The sequence below is a fragment of the Heliangelus exortis genome, chromosome 4, assembly GCF_036169615.1.
Source record: "Heliangelus exortis chromosome 4, bHelExo1.hap1, whole genome shotgun sequence".
In the NCBI taxonomy this organism is placed as follows: Eukaryota; Metazoa; Chordata; class Aves; order Apodiformes; family Trochilidae; genus Heliangelus; species Heliangelus exortis.
In genome coordinates, this window is record NC_092425.1 from 30094906 (window position 1) to 30114194 (window position 19289).

At 40.4% G+C, this 19289-nt stretch overlaps 1 protein-coding gene across 11 annotated transcripts in view; it reads left to right on the forward strand.

Moving 5' to 3' along the window:
- The window catches only part of APBB2 (amyloid beta precursor protein binding family B member 2), a 169070-nt gene that overhangs the window by 5824 nt on the left and 143957 nt on the right, over positions 1–19289 (forward strand). For 6 of the 11 annotated variants that reach the window (XM_071743677.1, XM_071743679.1, XM_071743666.1 and 3 more), the window contains exon 2: positions 10830–10966. The exons of 3 other annotated variants lie outside the window; for them this stretch is intronic. The gene's annotated coding sequence lies outside the window, so the exon portion shown is untranslated. Of the gene's footprint in view, positions 1–10826; positions 10967–19289 lie in introns of all 11 variants that reach the window. 2 more of the 11 variants (XM_071743668.1, XM_071743667.1) reach the window with 1 other exon arrangement.

A 19289-nucleotide genomic window follows, 5' to 3' on the forward strand; every position in this document is an offset into this window, starting at 1 on the left:
GACAAAATAAGAGTTGAAACTCACTGATTTAGTAATCTAGTTCTTATTGTTTGGCTGTCCTTTTTTTTTTTCTTCCTACAGAAATCAAACAGAAGTCTTTCTCTCTTTCCTTTGTCTTCCTTGCCATATTATATTGCATCCCAGGTAATATATCCTGTCAGACAAGCATCAGCTGTGCCTACCCTTGGGAAAACCCTCCTGGAAGCACTAGACATAGTTTGCTGTGATGTGCTTTTAAGCATTTTTGCCATGTGTATAGTTCTTTTGTTGAAGGTAGGGTTTTTTCCTTTAGTGCAAGTGCAGTTTAATTTTCAAAGGCACCAAAAGGAACATTTCTAGATTACCTCTGCAGATTTCAAGTATAAACTATGTATTTAAAAAAGATCCCTTGGGTTTGATATTGGTGCTAAAATGTGCTTCATGCAGGACTCAAAAATCAATTGTGACTAACATTCTTATGTCTATTAGCTTGTTATGGAGGGAGGTTTCCTGGTATAATTATTGTGCATAAAGAACTAATTCCAAGGGAAGGAAGCTGGCGAGCACTGAGTGTTCCCTACTTTTATGAATTAATTTGTTTGAACAGAAGAAACTAACGTAAACTTTACATATTTTGTTGTTTTCTGTTGTAGAAATGTTATTCCTTTTCATCATTCTCAGACTATAAAGTCCTCCCAATAGTTATTAAAATAGCAGTAATTTGGTATTACTAATATTGGCATAAATTAGTTAAGACTTTCTCAGAAGCCTCATAAATACCATTTCTCAGATGGACTGGAGGCAGATGCTGCAGGGTTCTTACTGGCCACCTGCCTAATTTGGCAAATAAGGAGCTTGACATTAAGCCATCCCATGTATTTAATGCAGAATTTCACTATAAAGAACAGGAAGCTGTAGTTAGGGTAAATATGACCCATGCTCCATTCATTGCTCCCATGTTTACACTTGACTTGGTAATTCCTTTGCCAATAATCCAATAATCTTTGGATCATTTTTGTTAGGAAGGCATGTTTCTTATCAAGGTATTGAATTGTGTAGCTATGAAGGAAGCTGTGCAGAGAACCAGCATGAAAGATAAGAGGGAATTGTAAGGAAGAACAGTAAGGATGAGGGTTGCTCTCACATGGAGAATTCAGGTCTTGCTGGATTAAATTGAGATTTAAATGCAGCATAATGGAAAGATATCTTTGGTTGTTTAAATGTGTTGCAACTATTTACATGGAGGGCCCAATCTGTGAATTTATGGAAAACTTCACTTATAAGTAAATACAGTAAGGAACGAGGGTGTTCATGATACATGTGGCACTTAGTAAGCTTCCAATGCTGTGTGTGTGGTGTGTGAATAGGAGAGGTGGGATCTCCATGTGATCCTGTCCCTGATACCCATCTATGTCTGAAGTGGTGCTCTTTAGGGAGTGTGTGGTCTCACCAGGCCAGGCATCCAGGTGGAGTGCAGTGCTAAGGACTTGTCACAGCAGTTTTGTCGTGGAAAACCTGTGCTTGCCTGTGAAGTGTTGCTGGATGCATGCTGTCTAAATCACTGTAATGATGCTGGTCAGCAGGAAGAGGCACTAGGGTGAAGGTATTCGGGCAGAGTTGAATTTTGTTAACTCCCCTTAACAGAGTGATGTAAAGTATTTAACAGGAATGAAGGTAATTTTTTAAAAAATCTCTTGCTGCTTTTTCTTCTCTCTTGAAAGTTTAAATGGCCATTCTTTTCTGGATATATAAGTCTAGTTTCCTCTGAAACAGAAAAATGTAGGACATGGACAAGAGGCAAAAATATCTATGTTGCTGTACCAGGAAGGTTTGGTGTATTCTTTAATGTCTTAAAACATCTGGGGAGAAGCCCAGCTGCTAGGATTGAGGGAGTGTGGTGCAGTGGTGATGGAGTAGGTACCTGATCTCCAGCAGGGAGGCAAAGGAGTGATTTGGGGCTGATGTGTCTTGGGGAGGAAAGTAGAGGCACCATGGCCCTAGGCCTCATCCTGACATCGTCTCTTTCCTCTTGCTCCAGCTCTGCTCTCTTCTCTGCCACCCCGCAGAGACTTGCACCCATCCTGGTTTTACCACCTGTGATGGTTCTTATTGCTTCAGCCTTGTTGCTGAAGGAGAGAGAGTACCACAGTCTGGGAGAGGAGCATTCACCCCAAGTATGGAGGAAGCTTGGTGGGAAGCAGTGCTGGCCTCAGGCAAGGCCACCAGCCCCAGAGGACAGGGGGGGGAGCACGGGGTGCTGTGAGCATCATCCGTCTGCTCCTTCCCATTGCTGCAACAGGACCAGAGTGGACCCAGGGAACTGCAGGCTTTGAAGACTGTTAAAAATGTTGATAGATTAAAACCCTGACTCAATGATATCTAATTTCACAAGATAGCAGTGTGTGGTGTGTGTGTGTAAAATGTCAGTACCACACCCAGATTTTCTGTTAATCCAGGCTAACAAAACAGCATTATGCTCTCCGTTACTTACTGTTAAAATCAGATTTTTAGAAGAAACGAAAATGTTAAAAAACCCAAACTTTTTCCTTTAAGAAATTAAGTTTTACTCTGATTTTTTTCCCAAAAGAGTAGATGTAGAATTCAGCATGAAAATACAGCAGATATGGAATATATACTGAGAGGTAAAGAGAAGGGGAAAGGTTATAAAGATAATTTAACTTGAATCAGAAAGATGGTGAAAATTGCCTTCTTGGGAAGTAACTCATATTTTTGGAATCCCGTGGGAGCGTGGTTGCCTGTTTTTTTTTCCTCTTTTGTGTTTTTTCTCACCATGCTTCAGGAAACAGTGAAACATCATGAGAACCATCAGTAAAGGGCGAACACATCTGTATATGAACAGCTGCACATAGTCAGGCAAATAAGATCAATTTTTTTTTTTAGGAGTTTGAGGCTTGTTAGCTTAAAAACTTATTGAATGTAAGAAAAATATTTCAGAATACCAGTGTGTTTGATAAGAGAAGCACTACAAGAGAAAAATCCTTTTAATTATTTGACATTTGCTTCTCAGAAATGTTTGAGATTGGATTTATTGTTAGGTAAGTTTGTAGGCTGATGACTACCCAAGTATATTGAAATAACTTGGTTACAAAGTAATGTTGACTGTAAACATGTGCTGTTATTTAAACAGATGCAAGAGCAGACTATGCTTGACTATATGTGTTTTAACCTTATCTTTATAATCTTTGCATGCTGTTACATCAGCATTCATCTGCTTTTTTTTTTTTTTTTTTTTTGGTAATTCTCTGCATGTGTGAACTTTTTCAGTATGTTTCCCTTTAATAGAAGCATGGATTTAAACTTGGGACACATGATGGTCCTATATATGCCAAAATATAGGAAGTTCTCTCGTAGAGTCATATGGGTGTTTAGGGACCAGTATGTCTTTGTTCTTTTTGCTTTTGAAAACCAATATAGCTATGTCCTAATGTGATAAAAATGGTGCTGTTTGTCAGGGAAAGTACATAAGTGGTTGCTGGGAAATGTGTCCTTGCAGCCTAACAGCATGTTGGTATCATGGGGCTCTTGCACTGAAGTGTAACTCTAATGGAAGACCACAGAAATTCCAGGTATAATCATTGAGGGATCTGTCTTGGGAAGAGAGATCAAGAAGCCCCCAGGGACATGGTAATGCTTGATGCCAAGGAAGTCCTGGAGTGATGGAACCCTCAGAGCATGAAGGTTTGTACAAGTGGGAGTCATGTTTCAGTTTTTCCCGCACCTTCTTTGGGCTAAAAATCAGCCAGCACACTGTTTCTGAAATACAGTCTCCATGCTTTGGTTTTGGCCAGTTGTACCAACAGATGTAGTGGTGTGGTGTGGTTTTACTTGCTTTTGGAGAGGGAAAAAGGACATCCCTCAGTACTTCACCAGTCCAGCCAGGAGGCCATACTCTTCTCCTTTCCAGCCTGTGCACAGATGTTACATTGATGGGAACACCTGACAGGCAGAGTATGGCAAGGTGCACCCCTAACTTTGAGATAAATCTTGCTGGTAATAACTGTATGGAAGTGTTTCTCTGCTAGCAATGTTTCTGGTGGCCTCAGAGACATGACAGCTGAGTGCTGCCTCCATCCTTGCCTTGCAGCAACTTGGAGGCTTTAATTAAGCAGCCCTACCCTCCCAGCCTCTGAAGAGTCACAGGAGTCAGTGCCTGGCTGCTTGCCACCCTGTAGCACAGCACTTTGCTCTGCTGCTGCTAAACCAGCAGGCAGGAGTGCTAGCTGGGTGGAAAACATTTTGTGGGATTTATCCAAAATAAATAGCTAATTTTACAGGGGCGAGGCTGAAATTCTTTGGCTGCACCTCCTTCCACAGCAGAAGAGAAACCTGCCTTCCTTGCAATGCTTGTCCAATTTTTTGTGTAAGTGCAAGGTAAAACGGTCATTTTTCTAAATTTAAAGTTTGCATTCTCCTTCCTTGTGTTCTCATGGATGTCTACATCTATACCACTTTGAAAACTATTTGAAGACAGGTACCCCAAATTTCTCTGAACCTTCACCAAAAGGTTCACATTGGGCATCTGGCCAGTTTCTCTGCTTCTCCTCTGTGCTTCTGCATAATCCTTGAAGTGTAAATATAGAGCTGGAAAAAATAACACTCAATCTGCTTGACACTATCCCAGCTTTCACTGGGACTTAAATTAACAAGTATGAGCTTCTGCTATAAATTCGAGTTTGTAACCCCTTAATTTTTGGCCCTATAAATCCTGTTACTCCCAGAAAGCTGTAAAGGTTCATCTAAGTCCTAAGGATGTTTTAAATCTATGGATTATTTAAGTAATGCATGTGCCAAGACTTTAAATAAGACTGCTAACCCACACAACATGCTGGTGGTAAAACCAGGAATGGACAGCGTGGAGCTGATTAGAGAGATGATGAGTGGCAGATCCAGCTTCAAACCTAACTAGTGTTGAGCTGTTTAGCTCCTGCTGCCTATGCTGCTTTTGCTGCTGCATGCAGATAAAAATTTCATGGGATGCTGATGTTTGTACTAGTATCAGTATTTCTCAAACTAATGAAGTGGGTACTGGTTGCACAGCAGCATCAGGCTCTTGTAGGGTGTTCTTGCTTGGCACACCCTATTAGCATGTCCTGAGTTTTCTCTGCTGCTGAATGCAAATGCTTGAAAACTTCCTTAAGCAGCCAGTGTTCAAGCAGGGAACTGGGTTTTCCCCATTTTGGGGTTGCTCTTTGAACTGAGATTGCAAGCAAATGCTTTTGGCATAGGTAAATGGAATGTGCTGTTATGGCAGGCTGCAAAGCCTCCTTGTAGAAGGTGAGCATGAAAGGAAGTTTGGAAATTCTGAATCCATCATGGTAGAGGATTAAAATGAATTTGTGTAGGTTTTAAAAACCTACAGAAAAGGGGGGAGGTGCTCTAAGGAGAGATGTGCATACCTTCTGATTCCAGAATGAAGATCCCGATGCTCCCAAAGGTTGGATCAGGGAAGGCATTTGACAGAGGTCTCAGGTAGAAGAAGGAGCCTAGCACATAAATAGATGAAGAGGAATTTTAGTTACACAGAAGAGTTAGATGATAAAATGGATGGCAAAATGCAGCAGTATCATAGAATGTCAGGTTGGAAGGGACCTCAAGGATTATCTGGTCCAACACTTCTAATATTATTGTTTATGTGAGATGTCTCAGCACCCCGTCGAGCTGAGATTTAAAACTTTCTGAAGTGGGAGAATTCACCACTTCCCCTGTGAGACCATTCCAATGTCAGGCTGTCCTCATAGTGAAAAATCTTCCTCTTGTGTTTAATCAGAATCTCCCCAGGAGCAACTTGTGCCCATTCTCCCTTGTCTCATCCATGTAACTTCTTGTAAATAGGGAGCCTCCATCTTCTTTGTAGCTTCCCTTTAAGTACGGAACATTAATTGCTACTCCAAATAAACGTGGAACAGCTAACCAACCAGTAGAGCTTTATTCTGCTGAATTAATTCTCCTGCTCTCTGATATCAGAACTGGCAGAAATTCAGTGTCTGAATGTCATGTGGGTGACCCCTTTGTCCCAAGGACCTCAGGTGTGGCTGGGGCTGCTGTGTGCTGCTCACCAGGGAACCCCTCTCCCATGTCCCTTCCCCAGCAGAGAGGGGACTGACACCTCCTGGTCCAGAGGCTGGGGGAGCCGTCCTGCTGCCCTACAGTCAGTCACTTGGAGAGTTCCCAGCTTGGTGGGCATTGGTTACAGAGGTAGAAATGCTGCTCCTCAGGATTACCTTTTGTATAAAGAAGATAAGCTAATGGGCATATTTTAAGGAAAATGGTGGTCTTCCTGAGGGTTGTTTTTTTTCTAATTTGGAAGGAAACCACAAGCTTTGAATTTTTGTTTCTCAGCAGACTGCTACTTGGAGTAGGTGAACCAGGAGCTTCAGTAAAAGCTTTTATTTTTTTGGATGGCTTAGTTTATTATTTATTCTCTACATAACACATCAGCCCTGTTTGTACTGAAAGAGAACTATACAGGTTTTGGAGGTATGGGTGGTTTGTTTTCTTGTTTGTCTGCTTTAGGGGTTTTTTTTTGTTTTTTTTTTTTTTGTTTTTTTGTGTGTTTTTTTTTTTAATTAAAAAAACCCACCTATATTTTAAACTTATACCCTGAGAAGTGAAGTATTATGTTTTCAGTTTTTGCATATTTCTTGGGTTTGGTTCTAATAGAATATGAGCGTGTGCAAAACTTATTTGTTTCCCTAAATGCTAACAGTCCTGGTGTGTTTGAAGCACTGTGTTGTGTGTTTACAGAAGAAACAGTCAGTCTTGTGATATATAAAGTTTTAAAACAGATATTAGAGGAAAGAAAAAACTGAATGGAAAATGGAACAAAATGCATCATAGGCTTATGCATAGCTAGACTGTGCCAGAGTGAATGACTTTTTTTTTTTTTAACCTTAAAGTGCAATTTAGGATAAATATATTTATCTGTTTTTTTAATAAAACATTTTTTTTTATTATCATAAGATGGGAAACTTTAAGCTAGAGGAGTGGCTTACTAGAGTTAAGGGTCTGGCTAAAGGGGAAATAATAGAAAAAACAAAGGATATCCCCGGTCTGGGAAGACCAGGGATGGGATATAGCCGCAAAATCTTTGACAACAGGTTAGGAATATGCAAAAGATGTATTAATCTGGCTGGTATTAAACGAGATGTTGTAGCCATGTTGTACATGTACATTACATAGTGTACTGTAGAAATCTTGTCTAGAAAGAAGTGAATCATTTTGATAATGAGAAGTCAGAAAGATGATTTTAAACCCAACTCAGTAGGAGAAGACTCCTGTTTTGAGCACATGCTTTGGCTTTGACCCAGGCAGAACCCAGCATTTTGCAGGGAGGTGCTTTGGGGTTTCTTGTCTCTCATTTCTCTGGTCTTTCCCAGTTTCCTTTCCAGCTTCATCTGTTTACTTTTTTACAAAAATCATGCTCTTTCTTTCCTAAGTCATACAGTACTCTTCTTTGTGCTTATGGCTCAAAGCTTTATGGAAAAGCAGTGCTCTGTAGTTTCTGGGCTCTGGACCACTCGTAGCTATGCTGTTTCGTTTGGGTTCAGCTTCTTCTTTGGCCTCTCACATCTTACCAGGAGGTGGATTAAAAAGGCATTAGGGGAGTTTGGATTTTTCATTCATTTCTAAGGCTTTCCCATGTACTTTAATGCGTACGTAATTATAATAACAGTATGTTAAGTAAAAAAAGCTTACATAATACCTTTCTAGTTATTAAATTCTATCATTGCCTAAAGTTAGTTCATGGTCAGGGTCTATGTAACCTGAAGGTTCCCAGATTTGGTGGTTGGTTTGTGTTTTTATAGTTGTCTTACTTAAAAATAACACCATCTTCCCTATTTTTTAAATGACAGTGTAGCCCTACTGTGGGTAAATGATTGTATCTTTGAATATAGTGCAGGTAACTTAGGAGCTGGATAGGGAGTAGTGGTCTAAGTAGTGTCTGTTCTTGTTCCTTGCAGACCTGCATAGCAAATGAAGGTGACTCTGCAAGGTAGACAGGGAAGATACTAGAGCAAGGATGAAGGATGGCCATGCTAAATACTCCAATGTATCCAAAATCTTCATGGCAGCAATTTGAGATTTTCCATGCAGAGTCATTGTGAGCCTTTTATTCACATGGTAAACCCTGTCTTGTGTTAGATTCTAAGAGCAATACAGGAAATAAGGGTTTTCTTCTCTAAAGGGAGATGTGTACCAGTCTTGATAATGAATGGTATGCCACTTGTAAGTAACCTGTTGGCATTGGGGTATGACAAGACTGTGAGAAGGAATGCTAACTTTAAGTTGTTCATGGTCAGGATTTCAAGCATGTGCAACACCATATTTATTCCCAGATGATGTTTCCAGCATCCTCAAAGACATCTGGATGGCTTTGGCTGCTGCTGCTAAGTTATGACAGGATTTTGATATTCTGGGATAACATTTTTACCTGCCAGAAAAATACTTAAAGTAGTAAATGAAGCCTGCAGAACTTTGCATTTGGCCTACTGATGCTAATGGGATTGATGGGGTGAAATACAAGTGATACACTACAAGTGGGACCTGAATCATTTGAAAGACATGTCTCTTCATTCATCTGAATTTATACCTTCTCTCTCATCAAATACTACAAAATCTTGACACTGGGTAATATGCATCCTGAAGAGTGCAAGCCAGAGACAACTTTGCTTTTGCTTGAATTATCTGGCTCTGAACTGGTTTGGCTTTGGGATGTATTTAAGGAGCAGCCAAGTTGGAGCGTGTTTTCGATGCTTATTTCCTGGCAGACAGTGTGACCTTTGTAGTTTCAGGATATTGTTTTTCCGAAGTGCACTTTTAGTTCTAGTGCTTCAGCTGGTACTCCTTTAAAACTGATATATGTCCAAGGACCAAGAGAAAGTAATTGTCTGACAAGGGAAAACTGGAGACTGAATTAGACTGGTGAAATATTGAGGTCAAGATATTCTTTAGTTGAAAACATTTGCGCTTGACAAGTAGCGTGTCTTTATAGCAAGAGTTACATTCTTGCTATGAAGAAGCTGCAAAACACAAGACAAAATTACCCAAAGCTAAAGATTTATTGACTTTGCTATTTTTTTAACTTCTTCCCAAAACAGGCTGCAGTATATTGTGAAGGGAGGTAGCTGTGTTTGGGCTCAAGTGTCAGCAATCACTTACTGATTGCAGCAGGTCTGATACAGAGCAGTGTTTAGCAAATGCATGAATTTGTGTCGGAGGCAGAAGCAGAGAAATGGAAGGTTCCTGATGGGTTTTGTACATGATTAAACAGGGGTAGAGGCAGGGAAGCTGTGGCACAGGGCAGAGGAGGCGTAAGCATGTGTGCCATTTGGCCCTGTTTCAGTCTGCTGTGGTGTATTGGGCCATAACATCTGTCCTCCACGTCCCTTTTTGCTCTCTGCCAAGGAAAACATAATCTTGCAGTGTTACTTGAGGTTTTTCTGTACAGATGTACCTTTTAACTGCACTCAGGACAGAGTAACTCCCTCTCCTCTGGGTAACCAGCTAGTAGCATTGCTTATGTCCCTGTATGACCAGAAATACAGAGAAAGATTAATAAAACCTTCCCTCCTGTAGAGCACTTTCCTCCAAGTTCAAATAGATAGGGAAAATCAATGTGGCTTGTATATTCTGTTGTGGTTTTTGGTTGGTTTGTTTGTTGTTTGTTGTTTTTTTTAATAATTAAAGGTTGCTGTTAAATCCTCTTCAATTTATTTTTTTTAAACCCTCTGGTCATATCAAACTGGCTAACTTCAGTGTTAGGGAAGAACATTTTCTTCAGAAAAACACAGTTAACGTTATAGGAAAAAATACTATTTAATGACCAAAAAGATGATTGATGTTGCTAAGGCAACTATGTTGCAAGACACCAGAACAAAGGAGTATAGACATTGTGGATTTGTGCCACGAAGGTGCATGCCTTCAGTTTCCTACATATAACCACATGGTGCTTAATCATGAAAAGATCCCTGTCTGCATTGGCAGTGGAATTTCAGACGTGCTCTAGCGTCTGGTTTGTGTAAGGATTCCTGTGTGTGTTAAATATTTGGTAACTGTGTTATGTGTCTTTGGGGGGGAAAATTGGAGGAAGGTGGCTTGATTATGTGCAGTTGATATTAAAATAAATATGCAGCTGTCTTTTCTTACTGAGTCATAGATTTGAGATGTAGGTGCCCCTAAGGCAGCACTTTCCATAGCCCCTGGGGAGATTTCTCCAGCTTGGTTGCTAGTGCTGGGGCTGTAAGTGCCAGCTGCAAGCCATCTGACTGGTTTGGTCATGTAGATGGTAACTAGGATGGTTGATACATCTGTAGGGAGTGTGTGACATCCAGGAACTGGCACAAGGAAAGCCATCTTGCTGGTGGTTTGTTTACTTGTGGCTCAGCTCTTTTTTTTTACAGGTGGTTAAAACAAGAAAAGACTTCATGAATGACCTCAAGTCAGTGGCAGGCTGTTTGTCCTTGAAAGACTAAGCCGACAGAGTGCTTAAAAACTTCCAAATAACAAGAATTAGCAGTCTGGCAGCCTAAGTTGACACACACTTTTAATAGCATGTGGGACTGTTTCTCCATTGCCTTCTCAGGGTTGCTGTGTTTTGCAGCAGTCATTGTGCTCCTGGAACGATTTGCAGACACTTCCAGTTCAGTTGGGCTCCTGCCTCCCATTGCTGGGGTGTTTTGTGTTTCCAGAGTGCCTTTGATGCCTTCAAGACCTTTTATCAATCTGGCCTTACCATGGCATTGAAAATCAGAGAAAAATCATAAAAAAATAAGCTGTCTAGAGCCAAATTCAAGTTGCTGCTGTGTTTCATCATACCCTTTTCCTAGCAGGGATTTCTGTGGCCAGTGAGGAGGGGAAAGCCCACCAGCTTGTTTGAAACGTGAGAGCCTGCACTGTGCTGAAGAAAGAATCCCTTGGTGCTGAGTAGGGGCTTTTGAAGTTGCAATGAGGAGACTTTCTTGAAAATGTAAGTTTTTGGGTTAAAAAGAGACCACTTACTTTCTAAATTTACCTGATGCCCTGAAATATGTGCATTTAGAAGTTTCATTGAAATTTTGATGAATCAGTACATTTAAATGAAAACCACCATATGTTCATGGCTAAGACATGCTTTTCGTGATTTTCCTGTTCTGCTCTTTAAAAACATTAAAAATAGTGAGATATTCTGCTCCGACCTTTTTCCTTAATGTAAAAGTTCTTCTTAAAGTATACTGTGGGGTTTTTGTGCCTCAAACTTTACCTTTAATTTTAAGTGAACTTAGAGTAAGACAGTTCAGTACAAAAGGCCAAAAATTTCCTTTCCATTGTATTTTTTTGGGTTTCCACATCTTTCCAGACTTTTTTTTCCACTCGCCTTCTGAACTGGGAGAGGTTATAAAGTGAAGTTTTGGGGATTAGCTGTAGGCGTGGCCATCCCACCTGCAAGAAAGGTGCTGCAGTTAGCTCTTCCAAGATCTAGCTGTTGAATCCAAAAGAAATGTGATTTGGAAACATTCAGAGACTCCATTCAGGCTAAATGCAGTATGGAGTTTTAGATATGTGCTCTTCAAGAGCTTCAGGCCCACGTGTCACTGAGAGCAACAGGCAGAGAACACCTGGAGAAGTCGGTGATCGTTATCATGCATCCATCTTTCCAGAGCCAGCTGCACACTGTCTTGGTGCTGTCTCTTAGCTGTACAAAAGCAGTGTGTGGCATCCTTGGTTATAAAAGTTGATCATGGAGGAGGGCTCCATTCTGCTTGGTGTTTCTAACTGAGGATATACACATTCAGTGGTTAAAAGAGTAATTTGGGCAAGTTGTCTCTTATGTGACTTTGGTAGTGTGAAGTGTTGGGGCAGCTGCAGTTTACTTGTCTCTGAGGTGAAGATGATAGTAGCCTTTTTAACTCAAGTAGAAGTTGTATAAATTAGTATTTCAGAAATTCTTATCAACTGTTAAGATAAAAGGTACACCGTGGCTAATGTGAATTACTGTTGGAGTAATGATGAGATGAAAAATGGAATACCAGACACTGTTTTAACTTAACAGCTGTGGTTTCTGTGATAAAGACATAAATCCCTTTGCATGAAACAAACTACAGCTGGGAAATTTAAATATTTTAGCCTGTTTTGAATATATATTGACAGTTAAGGATACTTCAGATTCTGAGAGGAAGTTTTTCTTCTTTCTCTGTGTTTTTCTGTGAAATCACATGGAGGAGAAGGTTGGGAGTCCTTAGAAAGCTATTTCTGCCATAAAATGGTTTCTTAAAAGCTAAGCTGATGCAACCCTGAATTCAGTTTTTGGGAGTTAGTGTTCATAGCATCTGAATGTGCAGGTTCAGAGAGCAGCTGCTGTGGGGAGCCCTTTGGGTGCTCTGCTGCCAGAGATGGGGCTGGTGGGGTGCTGCTGCCCTGGCTGAGGACTGACTGCTCAGCATGGCCACTGGTGATGCTGGAACTCTTCCTCAATGCTCCCCTCCTAGCTGGTGTACTGTGGAGCTGAAAAAATTCCAGTGATAGCCAAGCTTGTAATCACTTAGGCACAAAGTGAAATGGGTAATGAAGAAAACCAAAAAGTGATAGCTGGGTGTGAAGCATCATCAGAGCTTCATTAAGGGCCCTATGATTGACAGATGCTCAGCATCTTCATCTGTGTGTGTGCAAGCTGGGCCAAAGCTTCCATAGTATTTGCTGGAAAGGCTAACTTGATTGTATCCCCATGTCTAACCACTTCTTTGCCAATCCAAGCATGTGTTCTGCTTCTAAAATAACCAGTCCTATATCACTACTCTATCCAATGCAGATGTTTACCTCCCTCTTGACCTCCTCTGCCCCCCAAGAGCCTCTGGTCTAAACTTTCAGATTAAACCTGATTTATTCAGGTCCTTTAACTGTGTTCTTATTTGGTTTATATCAGCAATTTTATACAGTATTCTGAGCAGTTGTGAACTCCTCTCACAGTTTGTACTCAGCATGCCTTTTTTTTTTTTTTTTTTTCTTTTTTTTTTTAAGAAGGTATATTTGAAGGGCATGAATAAGACTTCAGAAAGTCTCCTTCAGTGCCTGCTGTGGCTCAGCATGAGAGGGGAAAACAAAATCTGGAGGGAAAAACAGTTATTATGGGAGCAGAAATGATTTCTGATTGAGACTTGCTATTCAGAGGCTGCTTTCATGTTTCCTGTTTCAATCCTATAGAAGCCTGTGCATTATATGATGAATTAAATGGCTTTTTAATAAGGACATAACTAGTATCTCTCAAACTCTGTAATTTAGGCACTTATATGAATAATAGCACATGATGTATAATAGCATGTTGCCTTCCATTTTTCAGACTCTAATAGAGAGGGCAATGATGCACAAATGTGTAATTTAATTAGGTCTTGAATTTTAGCACTTTGCAGCCCACTTTATGCAGATATCTTTCTTTGTAATGCAGTGCAGTTGAATCACTGGAATGATCTTCTGAGCAGTTAAACTGCCCCATTATTATTGCAGTGAGTCTGCAGAGTCTCCCCTATATTTTAATTTTTGTTTTCCTTGAGCAAAGCGTGTTGGAAGACACAGTTGAGAAAATCTCTTTTTTACTGGGTTAGTATACATTTATATACATTTACATTTGTATACTAACACCTAAGCCAATGTCTGCTTATTAACCTCCTCTTATGGAGCCCTGCATGCACAACATGGCTTCTGTCTGAAGGGAAACATTGGCTTTAGTGTCTGCAGATGACAGCTGCCTCATGGCTTGGGCTTTTCTATGAGAGGTCTGGATCTGAGCATTTTCATGCAATGGAGCAAGTGGTTCCCTCTGCTTCCTGTGTGAGTGCTGCTGCTGCAGAGTTGCTGCATAAAGGTGACTTTCACCCTACTGTAATGGAAAGAGCAAAATTCCACACTGCTTCTGGAAAGGACTGACCAGGCACCTCCATGGAGTGTTTGGCCTGGAGTCTGTGAGCATCTTGTATCCTTGCAGTGGGTAAGATTTCAGGCAAATGCAAATGTTCTCATTTTTAGTGTTTATTTCCCCATTTTCCACCCTACCTGTGGATGCTGTCCACCATGAAATGTTGACTGCACTGAAGTCAGGCACCTGTTTTCTCAATGATATCCTGCTTGGTTTTGCATCACTCTGCTTCTCACAGGAATATCCTTTAGTTACAGCTAAAGCATAGACTGTACATCATGCTTTCCCATCCTTCCTTTGAAAGTGCCTGTTCTTTGTTTCAGACTGTGTAAAAGTCATGGATACCCTAATGATATCCTGAAAATATGGACAGGCCTCTGGCTATTCTGTAAGAATTGAAAATTAATTGAAAGGGTTCCTGTTTTCCTCAGAAGACTACTAATCTTTGACTTACATGTCAAGCAACTCAATTGGTATGTTTAAGTATAGGTAGCTGCTGTTGGGGAATAAACTGCTTGCTCCCAGTCTTTATTTTGCTCTCATTTTTCTAAGTCCTGAATGGTCATCTTCGATATACCTGTGAAACTCTTAGATCAGGGCAAGCAGGCTTGGTAATAAACTGTTCTGTAGGAACAGATAGGAGGGAAATTAAGTATTTTACAGTTATGATGTGTATGTAGCTGTCATTGGTGTGGCACTCCTGTAATGAGCACCTTCACTGATCTAATTATTGACGAGTTATTGTAATTACTGATGTTCCATCCCTCACTGGAGATTATCTGAACGCAGTTTGGTGGATAATTGGAAGGTAACCATTGAGCTTTTCCCCAAGTATGGAATGGCTTTCATCACATTTAAGAACTTCATGATACAGATACTAGCAGAGTGAGAGAAAGTGGTCCTCATCTTCTACTTCAGTAGAGATGATGACTGGACTTCAATAGAGAGAGGAAGTGAATGGGCCTGTGCAGACTAGAATGGGCTTCTTTCCTGGGCCTGCATCCTGGGCCAAAGAGGCTTTTAAAAGGAGACCCTGTGAAGAAGATGGAATTTTGATGAGCTGGGAGAGGTTACCCATTGGAGGAGATAATGTCCTGGAAAAGCAGTAACTTGGACAACAATACTGGTTGCTCTTGCACATGGCTGATGACATGACAAATCTTGATGGTCTCCAAAGACCACTTAATTTAATTTGAACACAGATAAATTAATCACGTTTGCCTGACTTACGAAATGGCAGAAAAAGATAAGAAACTTACTTTTCTTCAGTTTGAAAGAAATTCTTCTGGGCTTGTCTTGAGGGCTGCAAGAAGCTTTAATTTAAGAGCTATTGATTTACCTAAGCTTTGAGACAGGACATTTGTTCTCTGAGAAAATAGATCTTTGCCCACACATGACTCTAAATATATGCTTCCTGAGGTGAAGGGCTTGAAAAGTCTTGAGCAGCACATGCAGTACCGAGATGATTAAGAGTATGTATGTGTCCAGATGCTGAGTATGCAATTTCTGAAACAATTTAAAAATTTGAGCAATTTATATAGAGGGTCCTGTTGAGTCTATTATGTGTGGAGTGATGAAAGGAGGAGGAGAGCTCTGTGGCTAGGGTATATGGTTTCCAGAAAGACCTGACAGATATCCAGATGTAAAATGCCCCAAGCTATCATTAAAATCAATATTCTAGAGCTATACAGGAGTGAGTCTGAAGTCAGAGAGCACTCAAAGGAGAGCTTCTTTCCCTTCCTGAGTGATAGCCAGCTCTGCAAAATTTTAGCCTTTCTCTGAACAGCCCTTCTACTCTGTTCATGTGGGGCTTTCATTCCTGCTTACACAAGGATCAGAGGCTCCATTGTTGCCTTATGGTTGTTTATGTGGACAACTTTCTGGACCTTCCATCTTTTTGGCTCTTGGCACTATGCAGTTGATGCTTTGTCTTTTTTTCCCAGCCAGGCTGCCTCTGTGTAGGTGATAGCCAGGAAAGGCAGAGATGAGATTACAGGGCAGGCAGAATCATAGTCATGGGGTGATTTAGATTGGATAGGAAGGGATCTTTAAAGATCTTGTAGTCCAGCAACCCTCTTGCTGTGTGCAGGGTCATTTTTTTGCATTGCTCAAAGCTCCAGACAGACAACACTTCTAGTGATGGGGCATCCACAGCTACCCTGGGTAACCTGTTCCAGAGTCTCACCACCCTCAAAAAAAAAAAAAAAAAAGAAATTCTTCCTTATGTGTAGTATTAATTTACCCTCTTTCAGTTTAAAGCCTGGTCCAGTTGCAGCAGGTGCTGCTGCTCATCTGCAGGGCTCCTTTTGCCTGGTACCAGCACCAGATCCACAATTGGCTGAGCTTTATCTGTGCCAGATAGTGATGTGCTGCATGCTGGCTAAGACTGTGGGAATTGTCAGGGTGGATCAGACCCTGTGTACCTCTATTTCCAATGTCTCTTCTACAAGGTGTCAGTGCTGTTTATTTCCAGAGGAAAAAGTAGGAGCACCTCTGGTTTTTATAGGATAGTTTCTCCTACTGTAGTTCTGTCATGGTCTGTAATGGTTAGATACAGACCCACACCTTCAAGGTTGTCAGCAAATGAGTTTTAGTAATGAATTGTGTGAATTCTAGTAATGAATTATGTGTTAATGGAACATCTGTGTTCGGTCTTGGTCCTCACATAAAACATGACTTCCTGTAGGAATTAATTTTAGTTCATATTTATACACACATGCATTCTTGTATACGTAAACAGAAACTACCAGACTTCCTTTTCCAAGTAATTTTCTATTTTATCATACTTGGGTGTGTTTCAGCAGATTGGGATAGTTCAGGAAAGCAGTCTGAGGATTTTTCCATTCCCTGAGCTAGACATTACCTCTTTCTGAAAAGTGTAACCCTGTCTGGGTTAGCAGCATCTTTTGGGGTGGTTAGCACAGCATATTATTCTAGAGGAGTCTTGCACTTTTGTCTTCTAGAGGACATCTATTGGAGTAATTATATTCATCATTTCAATTCTGTTCATGTAAGGGTATGGAATATGTGGGGTTTTTTTTCTGCTCTCAAGCTATGGCTGTATCTTCAACAGAGATTTCTGCTGACCTATTCCAATTCCCTTTCCAGAGCCTTTAATTAATGGTTAAATTAAAAATCCTATGAGACTCAAGAACTATTGTAAAAGCCTGCATTTGGCGTGCATTTGTTAATAATACTGAATTCTATCGGCATGATATTTCTTGTTCATCTATTTTACTTATTTCTCTTTGCTGATTCTTCATGGTCCTTTCAGATACTGTTTTTAATCAGAAACTATCATCTGCTGATGTTCCTACTTCTCATCTCTCCCTGCTGCAGCCTTTCTTTCAGTTCATTGGGCACAAGGACATGGGAGAGAGGCTGCTGCTCATCTTTGCTGGCAGGCACACTGAGCCCTTATTCTTCTAACTAGGATTTGATATATGTGCATCCCACCACCTGACCATCACCTTCTTATCTTGGCAAGCCTGTGGTTGCCCAGGGGTGCAGGGGTGTCTGATGCCCTTCCCCTCTTTCCTTGGCTGGGTAGGCAATAAAAAGAGCACCTCGTAGGAAATGCTTCAGGAACTGCTGAATGTCAGATCCCCTCTCAGACCCTGGCGTGTGTGTCATGGCTGGCCAGGGTTAGTTTGTTGGCACTGAGAAAAGTTTGGGCTTGTGTGCTAGTTAGTTACTGGTGGCCTTCACAGAGCAGTCCAATATGCATTCTTCTTTGCATTTGTTTTGTAAAATACATAGAAATCGATATTCATGTGTAATACACTAATTCAAAGAATGAAGGGTCAGTAAATAAGATGAAGTCTTGCCTTAGAAACTATAGCTATTTAAGAATTAGGAAAAATTTAAAACCACATTGTTTTGGCTGAAATGTTCTGAAGTGTTTTCTTCTTTGGCTAGTAAATGTCAGTCGCTTTAGAAGTGTGAAAAACTTGGATGTGTTCCATCCTCATAGAATCATAGAATTAGCCGGGTTGGAAGGGACCTCCGAGATCATCAAGTCCAACCCTTGACCCACCGGTGCGGTTGCTAGACCATGGCACTGAGTGCCACCTTCCAGCCTTTCTTGTTTCTTTTCCCCCCTTACTTAGCTTATGCCAAAAAATACAACTCAAATGACTCAGACATAAGAACTCTTATTTTATTTTTTATCCCACCTTTTATATCCCATGAACTTCTAGAAAGCCACTATTTGGAATTAACACTAAGCAGCAACCATGAAACTGTGTGTTTGATTTCATTGTGTATAAACTTAGAGTAGTTAAACCTTGCAGAGAAGGGGACCCACATTCAGCAAGATGCAGGTACACAGGTGGGCAGCTGGCAGGTGCTGGTGGGTGCTCAGTACTGCAGAAGGAGGGAGCTTGGATCCAGTTTTCAGCTTATTTCCCATCCAAAAGTGATTATTATTATTTCAGTATCTACAGGTAAGTAACTGAAAAGCATGTGCTTTGAAATACACTTTTCCAAGTATTTCTGTGCAGTACTAGTCAAACTTTTAATAAGCACTGAGGTGATAGTTCCATAATAATTTTTAATGACCTACTATGTTTTTTTAACTCAAAATTTGTAGTCCCTATCCTGAGGAACCAAGGCTTTCTTGTTTATTAAATAGCACATAACATCAGAGTACATTTATGTGGTGAACTTGATCTAATGATAGTTAAAGTTCAATGTGATAACAGCACCTATTCACATGTTGCTCTGGTTTTGCTGCACATGAACTTTAATTTTTAGAGATTCATATCTTTCCTGTATTCAAAAGTTAAAAGAAATGCAGGAGTAGCTTCCGGCAATAAAACTAAACTGCCCAGCTTTCCTGTGAAACTTCCAGTGCTTCCTGCTTCTGTTCTGGCTTAAAATGAATGGTCTTGAAAAAAATACCCTTTGTTCTGTCATTTCCACTTCTGATTTTAGCAAGAATGTCAAAGCAAGAAAGCATTGTAACAGTAATAAGTAAAAATTTAAAAATTAATCATGACCACTTTATTTTCTAATGACAATGTTCCGAACTTCACATTTCTTGCATTGTTTTTATATAAAAGGGTCTCTATGCCTGCCTGTGCTTCCACTTGAGATCTCAGCAAATACTTGTGTACATACATACAAAGAGAGAGGAAAAAATTTATCAGAAAAAACAAGCAGATGAATAGAGACAAAAGTCTGTGTAACAGAGTTGTTTGACTTGGGGAACAATTGGCAGATTAGAGCAGAAAATGGCATGTATGTTACTTTGGGGAAATGTATGAGGCAGTGTGTGAATGCTGCCTTACTGTTCCTATGCAAGCCCAGCTGCTGAGATCAAATGCTGATTGAGCATTAGTCAATACTTCTATAAATGTGGGTCAAATATTTTCCAGCTTTTAATTGGTTTCCTTATATAGTC